Consider the following 11,935-nt stretch of genomic DNA (forward strand, 5'->3'; position numbering starts at 1 on the left):
ACCCATGAGGTTTTGGGGTACTGCTCAGGTTTCCAATATGTTCCATCAGCATTGAGTTTCCTTTCAAAGGCAATACCCTCTTTCCTAGGGTTCCTGTTGAGGATCTGCTTTTTAAGCACATCACAAAGAGTCTGATGCCCTTTGAGGTTTTGTACATGCCAGTCATGTACAATTCCTTCAGCCCTGCATTGTCAGTGATACTAGCAATGTCCTCAGATGAGGAATTAGTGATAGCAGAGACAGATGAAGAATTTGTAGCATTAGAAGCATTTGAACATTCAGGTGAAGAATTAGCAGTTTCACGTCCAATGCACTTCAAACATGGAGGAACAAATTCTTCTTGAGTAACGTTGATTTGTTGAGCAAGTAATGAACCGCGCTCCTTCTGAAGATCTTCATAACTCACTCTTAGCTTCTCAAGATCTTGCTTTCTTTGAAGAAATTCATAAGAAAGCTTCTCGTGATCAGATAAGAGAGTGTTATGATGACCTTGAAGGTTGTCAAATCGAGACTGAACTCTCTGAAGATTTTCACTCAAGGTTTTAGTGCGATCCATTTCTTCACCCAACATATCATCACTTTTGTCTAGCATGTTTTGAACCTTTTCAAAAGCCTTTTGTTGTTTCACAGCAATCTTAGCAAGTTTAGAGTAGCTGGGCTTGAGGTTTTCATCAGATTCATCCTCACTAGATTCAGAGCAGGGGTATTGAGTTACCTTGGCACCCTTTGCCATGAAGCAATAGGTGGGAGCATAGTCATCATTGCCTTCATCAGCCTTGTTGGTGATGCCATCTTTGAGGGAGTCCTGGACTAGGGGGTGTCCGGATAGCCGAACTATCATCATCGGCCGGACTCCAAGACTATGAAGATACAAGATTGAAGACTTCGTCCCGTGTCCGGATGGGACTTTCCTTGGCGTGGAAGGCAAGCTTGGCGATATGGATATGTAGATCTCCTACCATTGTAACTGACTCTGTGTAACCCTAGCCCACTCCGATGTCTATATAAATCGGATGGTTTTAGTCCATAGGACGAACAACAATCATACCATAGGCTAGCTTCTAGGGTTTAGCCTCCTTGATCTCGTGGTAGATCTACTCTTGTAATACCCACATCATCAATATCAATCAAGCGGGACGTAGGGTTTTACCTCCATCAAGAGGGCCTGAACATGGGCAAAACATCGTGTCCCTTGTCTCCTGTTACCATCCACCTAGACGCACAGTTCGGGACCCCCTACCCGAGATCCGCCGGTTTTGACACCGACATTGGTGCTTTCATTGAGAGTTCCTCTGTGCCGTCGCAATCAGGAGGGATGCCTTTTCCCGTCTTTAAAGACGGCGCCGTCGCCAAGGGAGCTTTGGCCGCCGGCCAAACTATCCGGCTAGGTGGTTTTCTTATGAACGCCTGTTCGGCCACCGCTCCGACAATGACCTCTCGGGTCATCAAAAGCGATCTTCACGTCAACTCGGAATTCGCCGAGCAGCTAGATCCGATGGAGCTCTCCTCCGTAAATGAGCTCTTGGATCACATCGCCGCCTTGGGAGTCGCTACAGACTACGATCAGATTGGGCTTAAAACCGATCTGAGAGAAATTAACTCTCCCCAGGCTACCCACCACGTTGTTGTGGTACAGGAACAATGCGGCGACTCTTCTTCTATGTTAAAGACCAGTTATGTCCGGATTCCCGATCCCTCCATGCCGGATTCCCGCGGAGGGACGGACGTCAATCAAGTATTGAACCTAAAGTCAGGCATCGAACCAGATTTGTTGGACAACATCCAGCAATCCAAGCTTCCAAATCCAGAAACTTCTCGGCCTTTGAGCCTCAGATTGGGCAGGGTTTCGAATTTAATTCCGCCCACCCACCCAAACAGGCTCTTCGATGATTTTCCGAACCCAAAAGACAGGCAATGGGAGAGGAGCTAGCCAAACTCTTAGAATCCGGATTCATCAGAGATATAAAACATCCTGACTGGCTAGCAAACCTGGTAATGGTACCAAAAAAGGACAGATCCTGGCGCCTTTGTGTCGATTTCAAAGACCTTAACAAGGCATGTCCAAAGGATCCTTTCCCCCTCCCCCGCATCGACCAAATCATCGATGCTACCGCAGGGCACGATTCATTGTGCTTCCTCGACGCATACTTCGGATACCATCAAATCAAGATGGCGGAAACAGGCCAGGCCGCAACGGCATTCATTACTCCATACGGACCATTCTGCTTCAACACAATGCCCTTCAGACTCAAAAACGCCGGCGCAACATATTAGCGCATGATTCAGACATGTCTGGCTACCCAGATAGGCAAAACAGTGGAGGCATACGTAGACGGTGTGGTCGTCAAGACCAAACACGTCGAAACTCTAGTAGACTATTTGAGGGTTACATTCGACAACCTCCGAGCATATGACATTAAGCTCAACCCGGAAAAATGTGTTTTCGGCGTACCAGCCGGAAAGCTCTTGGGCTTCATTGTATTCGGTAGAGGAATTGAAGTAAACCCAGCCAAGATCCGAGCTCTGTCACAACTGGATATCCCAAAAGACCTCAAACAAATACAAAAACTAACTGGATGCGTGGCGGCTCTAAGCCGCTTCATCTCCCATTTGGGAGAAAAGGCACTGCCCCTCTATCGCCTCCTCCGGCGCACCGAACACTTCGAATGGACGGATGCTGCCACGACCGGACTCGAAGAAATTAAGGCAATATTGGCAACAAATCCGGTCCTGGCCGCGCCCAACCTGGGCGAACCGATGTTATTATATCGCAGCAACACATCAAGTTGTCAGCGCGGTACTCGTCGTCGAACGAGAAACAGAAGGGCACAAATTCCCTCTTCAAAAACCAGTGTACTACGTATCCATTGTCTTAACTCCATGCAAGTCCCGGTACCCACATTATCAAAAGATAGCGTACGCGGTGTTCATGGCATCCCGGAAGCTGCGACACTACGTTCAAGAGTGTTCCATAATAGTGGCCTCCGAAGTACCTCTCAACGACACTATAAACAACCGCGACGCGACGGGCAGGATTGCAAAATGGGCCATTGAGCTCTTACCATTTGACATAACCTACAAACCACGGCGAGCTATAAAGTCGCAAGTTTTGGTTGACTTCATCGCCGAATGGACCGAAGCCGAACTCCCTAAAGAGTACGGCGCATACTCCAATTGGATCATGCATTTCGACGGCTCCAAAATGTTGGCCGGCTTGGGGGCTGGCGTCGTCTTGACGTCCCCAGCCGGAGACACAGTCCAAATCGTACTTCAAATAATGTACACGGACTCCAACAACACAGCCGAATACGAGGCCCTTCTACATGGTCTCTGGATGGCAATCTCCATGGGTATTCAACGCCTAGAGGTGCGCGGGGATTCAAACCTCGCAATATCCCAAGTAAATGGAGACTTTGACGCCAAGGATCCGAAAATGGCAGCCTACCGTAACACCGTCCTAAAAATGTCAGCTCGGTTCGAAGGACTCGAATTCCACCATGTAGCCCGAGATAATAACCAGGCAGCAGACGTGTTGGCACGCATCGGCGCAAAACATGACGCCGTCCCTCCAAACATCTTCCTAGAGCGGCTCTTTAAACCATCCATATTATGGGAAGAAGAGTCCAGAAATAACAACCCGGAACCAACTGCACCACCCAACACGGAACATTCTGACACAACCGGTGGCTCAGCCAATGAAATAACACCTTCAGCCCACAAAATAATGGCAGTAATTGCCCCGTGGACGGAACCATTCATAGCCTACTTAATTAGGCAGGAACTTCCCGAAGACCAAAATGAGGCCCGCTGCATAGTTCGGCGATCTAAAGCCTACAAGGTCCATGAGGGAGAAATTTATAAGAAAAGCACAACCGGAGTCCTTCAAAGGTGTATCTCCGAAGAGGAAGGGCGAAATCTCTTGGCTGAAATTCATGCCGGACTCGGCGGGCACCATGCTGCAGCCCGGGCCCTTGTAGGTAAGGCCTTCCGTACAGGATTTTATTGGCCGACAGCCCGGGCAGACGCTCAGGACTTAGTCCAACAATGCGTCGGTTGCCAGCTCTTTGCTAATCAAAGCCACATGCCACCACCGCCCTCAAAACTATACCCATCACTTGGCCGTTCGCGGTCTGGGGGCTTGACATGGTTGGACCCCTTAAAGGGGGAAAACACAAGCAAAAATACTTATTGGTCATGGTGGACAAATTCACCAAATGGATAGAGGCCAAGCCGGTTAAAACGGCAGAATCTGGACCTGTGATAGACTTCATATCCGGGGTAGTACACCGTTTTGGCGTCCCCCACAGCATCATCACTGATAACGGCACGAATTTCACGGCCGACGAGGTTAAACTCTGGTGCAAAAACATGGGCATCAAGCTCGACTACGCTTCAGTCTATCACCCTCAAACTAACGGTCAAGTCGAATGAGCAAATGGTCTAATCATGAGCGGCATTAAACCCAGATTAGTGCGGTCCCTCATGGAATCTAACACGCATTGGGTAGAGGAGCTCGACTCCATACTCTGGGGGCTGCGGACCACGCCAAACCGCACTACCGGATTCACACCATTTTTATGGTATACAGCGCAGAGGCAGTTTTGCCCTGCGATATAATTCATGACTCACCTCGCGTGCGCATGTACGAAGAAAGAGAAGCCGAGTTGGATCGCAGGACAGGTATGACGCCTTAGAGGAGGAGCGCAACGTGGCAAAATCTCGTTCTGCATTCTATCAGCAGCAGGCTCGAAGATATCAAAGCAGAGAAGTACGGGCCAAAACTTACAATGTTGGCGAGCTAGTTCTACAGCTGCCGGACAAGAAAAAGGACAAACTTAAGCCCAAATGGGAAGGTCCCTTCATCATCGACCAAGTCCTTACCGGCGGTGCATACCGTCTATGCAATGCATCTGACAACCGACTCGAGCCGAACCCATGGAACGCAGCCCGTCTCCGAAGATTCTACGCCTAGCGCCGGACTCAGAGTTCGTCTCCTTCCTCCGTCCACCTTTCATATTTTTTTCGCTGTCTTTTGTTTCCCTCCTTTTTCCTCCCTCTTGAGGGCTGATCTGCGCATTGCTCGCACACACTTGATGTGCTACTCGCACTCGTTATACCTGGGGGACTTCTTTAACAGAAGCTTATTTATACGGGCTTCATGCCCAACACATGTGTCATACTTCCGCATGTACCTTTTACTCACCATTATATGCATCGGTATGACTTAAGTTTTGGCCAAGCTGGGTTGCCTGGCTCCTGTGCTTACCCCTACGTTCCCGATTGTTCGGCTAGGAGGTAAAGGGAGCACCTCTGCGATTGTTACTGTCGGGTCAACCAGATGTGTACCTCAGACTGGGTGAAGCCGAAGGCTAGCGTTCTTAAGGGAATATTCGGTCGGTGACTTGAAAGATGATTTATTACTTATTTATTTATCTGCCCCTAGATGCTTTTTCTGCTCTTTTTGCAGTTCGGACATGCACTTTAGGGCATGCCTCCCAGGGAAAGGAACCCCTAACGGAACTATTCTCCCTGGAAGATGTTTCTTACTAACCATGTAATATAACATAGCTAGTTGGGCACTTTTCTGATAAAGCACTTATGACCCCTACGCCTGGTCTCCATGCATGCCCCGGTTTTTGTATAACCGTGAGGGTATTCGGACACACTCCGGACTGTTGGGTCCCGAGGTTGAAGCGAAAAGGTCCGCAAAGACAAACGATCTACAATCCGGCTAGAAGGCATTTTACATGTCATTTTAAATTACATCGTCAAACTGACTGATTGTACTCCTCTTCAATCCCATCTAATAGGCTGTCTAGTTTACAGTCCCGTTGGGAATATTTTGCGGCCAACTCTACTTGGTCGTACATCAGGCTCACAGGGATCTCCTTCCCATTGGGCCCCACAGGTCCGACCTCAGCCATGTGGTTTGGATCAGCCTTCGTGTATCGCGTCTTCACCATGGCCCAGGCCTCCCTGGCGCCTTGATGGCAGGACGATATCTTCCACAGACGGAAGCGCTGCCGTACTCCCTGAAGCTTCTCAGCAAGCCCTCCAAGACCCTCGGGTAGGGAGATGGACGGCCATAAGGCCTGAACGACGCTGCTCATCGCCTGCCGGACATGTTCGTGCAGTTGCAGCAGCTCGGGAAGAAGGTCACCCGTGGAACCAGGCATTTCCTCCGCCGGACGACCCGTGGGCACACCTACAGTCACATTTCTGTCAATCGACTTCCTCGCCGAACTCTTCTTTTCAAAAGAGTTTGCTCAAGCACTTACTGTAAATGCCGCGACGAAGTCGCCGCTCCTTTACGGAGTTAGACAGCTGGACCCGAACATCTTTTAGTTCTTCGCCCAGCTGGGTGTTGGCATCCTGGAGTTTGTTCCTCTCCTGCTGCACCCTCATAAGCACCTTCTCGCCGGCCTTCAGCTGGCGCAGCAGATGTTGCTTGTCCGGATCTAGTCCGGCACCCTCTGCAATATTATTGTCAGACTAAACGCACACGCCGCACTTCATAAACTACTTATCTTTTCGAAATATGTATTACCAGAGGGGGTCTCTGTGGCTCCCCCGGCGGCGGCTAGTGCGGCCTCAAGTTGGGCCTTGCATTCTTGAAGCTCCTGGGACAGGTGGGTATTCTTCTCCGTAAGATCCTGCATAACAAATGATCCTTAAATTAGTTAGTTTAACTATTTTAAGTCTTGGGGGCTACTGGCATATATAACTATTAAAATTCCTCACCCGTATGTCTTTCAAATACTGCTCCGTGGCTCTGGTTAAACCATCTTGATCAGCACGGAGGTACGCGTCTCCCGCATTAAAGGCATTCAACGCCTCTGGGGAGAAACACGCGTCACGAAGAACTGTCCAACGGCGCCTGTGATTCATGGCGCTCTCCACCTCAGACCTGGTGGCGGACAGCCTGTCGGCATCCTCCATTGGAGGAGCATCCGGCTCGCGCCTTGCGCTCGCCTCCCCCTCCGGACCAGGTGTTGGAGCCTGGCTGGCGGAGGCTCGGTTGGCAACCTCTTCGGGCACAGTCCCGCGAGCGCTCTTTCTCCTGGAAGAATCATGAGCATTAATATACCTCCCCGGAGTCTTTCCCTTAAAGACAATGGTGCGTCGTACCTTTGCGGCGACATTTCGATTCGCGCCGCACTCCTCTTCCGCCTGTCGGGCCGCACTGACCTGGTTGGTCAGTCGCCACAGGCTCGGCTTCCCGCTGTAAAGGAACCTCCTGGGAAGCACCGTTGGTATACGGTGGTCAGAAACAAGCACTAAAAAAGTAATAGTGTCAGGACTTCGGTCGTACTCACCTGGGAAGCCGGAGATAAACCGGGGTAGTCAGCCGTAATGGCGACTAGAGCATTGTCTATGCTGAGTTGGTGGAACACCCCGTCAATCAGTTCCACCTTTATGTCCGGATCCTCTCCGGAGGCCGGATCAAGGGATCTTCCCGGATCCTCGGGTTGTGGAGTCAGGCTTTGTATGCCCTCCACATCCCGGCGCAGTTCCTGCGTCGAAATCATAAAGTAAGACACTTAACTTTGAAAGCACGGATCGGATATATAAATGTTCGCTTACCCAGCTCCGAGGGTTATTCATGGAGAATCCATTCAATGGACTCGTGTGGAGGAAGTCCTCCTTCTCCCCCTTGTACAACCCGGACAGAATCTTCACCAGATCGGCGGTCGATCCCGGCCCCTTGCGGCCATGACGGGTGGCGTCATTCTCCCCGTTGAAATCCCACATAGGGTGGCCCCTATATTGGAGCAACTACACCCTTCGCATAATGCATGTGGCCATGACTCCAGTCATGGTCAGTCCGGAATGGGCCAGTAACCTTATCCGGCCCATCAGATATTGGACGCTCCTATCATCTTCCCGTTGAGGGCTCCGCGGGCGCCAACTCAGGCGTTTCTTCAGAGGAGCATTGCTAAACTCCGGGAGGCCGATCCGAACTGGATCCGGCAGCGGGGCGTCTTCCATATAGAACCACTCCGAAGGCCACTCATCGAACGCCTTCTTCGGGGTTCTGGATAGATATCCGGTCCCAGCGATGCGCCATATTTCGGCTCCGCCCACTTGATATATCGACCCCTCGTGAGAACGGGGTACGAGGCAAAACAATCTCTTCCACAACGCAAAATGGGGCTCGATGCCCAAGAACAGCTCGCAAAGAGCTACAAAGCCCGCGATGTGCAAGATGGAGGCAGGTGTGAGGTGGTGCAGTTGGAGTCCATAGAACTCCAGGAGCCCCCGGAGAAACGGATGTATGGGAAATCCGAGTCCCCTTATTAGGTAGGGGACGAAGCATACCCGCTCTCCTTTGGAGGGATTGGGGACGCTCTCCGCCTGCTTCCCACCCTTGTAGGTGGCCAGTCCGGCTCGAACCGGAACCATAAAGGCTGGGGGAAGGTATCCCTCTGCTTAGAGCGTCACTAACTCGCTATGCAGGACTGAACATCTCCTCCAATCTCCTGGCTGAGGACTAGGAGCGCGAGAGGAGGAGCCACGTCGACTGTCCATGTTGGAATGGATCTTTGTTAGATGCGCTTCGATGAGCACTTGCGGAAGGAGGATGGTGTGATTCGGACCTGGGTCCTCGCCTCTCTTATAGGCAGCTTATTCGCGCAGCTAGGGGGTAATGGCTTTTCGCATTCATACGACACGTGGAAGAGGGTCATTATTGGACGTAGAAGCCAAGGAGCGCAACATTTATAAGGAAACCAGACACTATTCAGCAAACACATGGAATATGGAGAACCCGCCTTGCAAACGCCGAAGACAATATACGCGTCGGACTCGTCGTCATTGAAGCCTGGTTCGGGGGCTACTGAGGGAGTCATGGACTAGGGGGTGTCTGGATAGCCGAACTACATCATCGGCCGAACTCCAAGACTATGAAGATACAAGATTGAAGACTTCGTCCCATGTCCGGATGGGACTTTCCTTGGCGTGGAAGGCAAGCTTGGCGATATGGATATGTAGATCTCCTACCATTGTAACCGACTCTGTGTAACCCTAGCCCTCTCCGGTGTCTATATAAACCGGATGGTTTTAGTCCATAGGACGAACAACAATCATACCATAGGCTAGCTTCTAGGGTTTAGCCTCCTTGATCTCATGGTAGATCTACTCTTGTAATACCCACATCATCAATATCAATCAAGCAGGACGTAGGGTTTTACCTCCATCAAGAGGGCCCGAACCTCGGTAAAACATCGTGTCCCTTGTCTCCTGTTACCATCACCTAGACGCACAGTTCAGGACCCCCTACCCGAGATTCGCCGGTTTTGACACCGACAATCTTCTTCAGAGTTGAAGATAGACTTGCTGACAAATGCAGTAGCGAGAGCTAGGCTCGCCACACCAGACTCGGACTCCTCGGATGCCTCCTCTTCATCATGTTCCTCAAATTCAGCCTCAGAGTCCATTTCATTTCCAATGAATGCCCGAGCCTTCTTGGATATGCTTTTCTTGTGAGATGAAGATTTTGAGAATTTTGATGATGAAGACTTTGAAGATTTCTTCTTCTTCTTCGCATCATCAGAACTATAATCCTTGTACTTCTTCTTCTTTGATTCCTTATCCCACCGAGGACAATCTTGAATGTAGTGACCAGGTTTCTTGCATTTGTGTCATAGCCTCTTCTTGACGTCACTGGATGAGGAATCATTACTCCTTGAGGATTTTCCAAAGTGACCACGTCTTGAGAACTTCTGAAATTTCTTCATGAGCAGTGCTAGTTCCTGGCTCAGTTCATCAGGATCACCAAGGCTGCTGCCAGAGTCTTCATCTTCAGACTCAGAGACTGCCTTGGCCTTCAGTGCACGTGGTCTGCCATAGCTCGAACCATAGAGATCTCTCTTCTCAGCAAGCTGGAACTCATGAGTGTTTAGTCTCTCGAGGATATCAGCGGGATCAAATGACTTGTAATCAGCATGTTCTTGAATCATCAGTGCTAGGGTATCAAATGAAGAATCAAGCGATCTCAGCAATTTCTTCACCACCTCATGGTCGGTGATGTCAGTGGCACCAAGTGCTTGAAGCTCATTTGAGATGTCAGTGAGGCGATCGAAGGTTTGTTGAACATTTTCATTGTCGAGTCTTTTGAAGCAGTTGAAGAGATTGCGAAGAACGTCGACAAGAGAGTCATGTTGAGTTGAGACTCCTTCATTCACTTTGGACAGCCTATCCTAGATAAGCTTAGCAGTTTCCAAAGCACTCACTCTTCCATACTGCCCTTTGCTCAGATGGCCACATATGATGTTCTTCGCTTGAGAATCGAGTTGCTTGAATCTCTTCACATCGGTAGCATTCAGAGAAGGTGTGACTGAGGGAAAACCATTTTCCACAACATACCAGAGATCGTTATCAATTGCCTCAAGATGCATTCGCATCTTATTATTCCAGTAGGGGTAGTCTGTTCCATCAAAGGTAGGACACCCAGCAGAGACCTTGATCATACCTACGGTCGACATAACTAAAACTCCAGGCGGTTAAACCAAAATCACACAGAACAAGGGAGTACCTTTCTCTGATACCAATTGAAAGTGCGTTATATCGACTAGAGGGGAGTGAATAGGCGATTTTTATGAATTCTACACTGAGGAATTTGCTGGTGAGGAAATTCCTTAGCGAAGAACTACTTGCAGCGGAATAAGTACTCAAAAGTAAACATAACAGAACACAAGCATAGTCATCATGATGAAATGAAGACAAGCACAGAGTACAGAAAGCGTAAACACAAGATAACATAGGATGAAGACAAACAGACTGAAGAAATTGAACTGAGGAAATTGAGAAAGTCTTCAGTCAAAGTCTTCAAATAGATGTGAACAAGCACACAACAATTGAAATGAGGAAATGAAAGAGTTGAGGAAATAGAACCAGTAAGCTTGGTGAAGACAATGATTTGGTAGACTAGTACCAACTGTTGTCTCAGTTATACATCTGGTTGGAGCAGCTAGGTATTTAAACCTGAGGACACACAGTCCCGGACACACAGTCCTCACCGTATTCTCCTTGAACTAAGGTCACACAGACCTCGCCCAATCACTCATGGTAAGTCTTCAGGTGACTTCCAAACCTTCACAGACTCGGTCACTCGGCAATCCACAATTCCTCTTGGATGCTCTAGACCATGACGCCTAACCGTCTAGAAGAAGAACAGTCTTCAAAGGTAACAGGCGTCGGATCCATGCAGGATCAATCCCTTCAGTGATGTCAATCACTTTGGGTTTGTAGGTGTGTTGGGTTTGGGTTTTCCTTACTTGATCATTTTCGCTCAAAGTCCTCGGAGGATGGGATGCTCTCAAATGACAAGTGTCAGTTTCTCTCCGAGCAGACAACCAGCTAGTGGTTGTAGGGGCGGCTATTTATAGCCTAGGGAGCAGCCCGACATGATAAGACATAAATGCCCTTCAATGATATGACCATTAGGTGGGTAGACATTTTGGGACAGCTGGCGCATAGCACAGCAACGGTCGGAATTTTGACTCTCAAATTCCTCAGGGTTATCATGTTCCTCACTGTGTAGGCAATCCGCACTGGCGAATTCCTAACTCCTCAGTCAGAATGAATTCCTCAGCGACCATAAGAACTTCGTCTCTGTCACTGAAGAAATTGACTGAACTGTATGAGATTTCCAATGGCTTCACTCGAAGGGATTGGTAGGTGTAGGATTTTGAGTTGAGCATCACATGGAAATTTTTCCTTAGTATTTCCTCGACCCCCTTTAACAGTACGGTGTTTCCTATGACTCAAGAAAGAGAAAATGAAACTACAAAAAAAATTCTTCACGCTTCATGTTCCTCGAATGAATTCCAGGTCTTCAAGGTCACACCAATTTCTTCACTTTCAAAGTCTTCAGAAAGTCTTCAGTTGAAGAACTTCATTTTTAGGGGTCGACTTTCTCTATAATTATCAAACT

The sequence above is a fragment of the Triticum aestivum genome, chromosome 5B (assembly GCF_018294505.1).
Source record: "Triticum aestivum cultivar Chinese Spring chromosome 5B, IWGSC CS RefSeq v2.1, whole genome shotgun sequence".
Taxonomy (NCBI): domain Eukaryota; kingdom Viridiplantae; phylum Streptophyta; class Magnoliopsida; order Poales; family Poaceae; genus Triticum; species Triticum aestivum.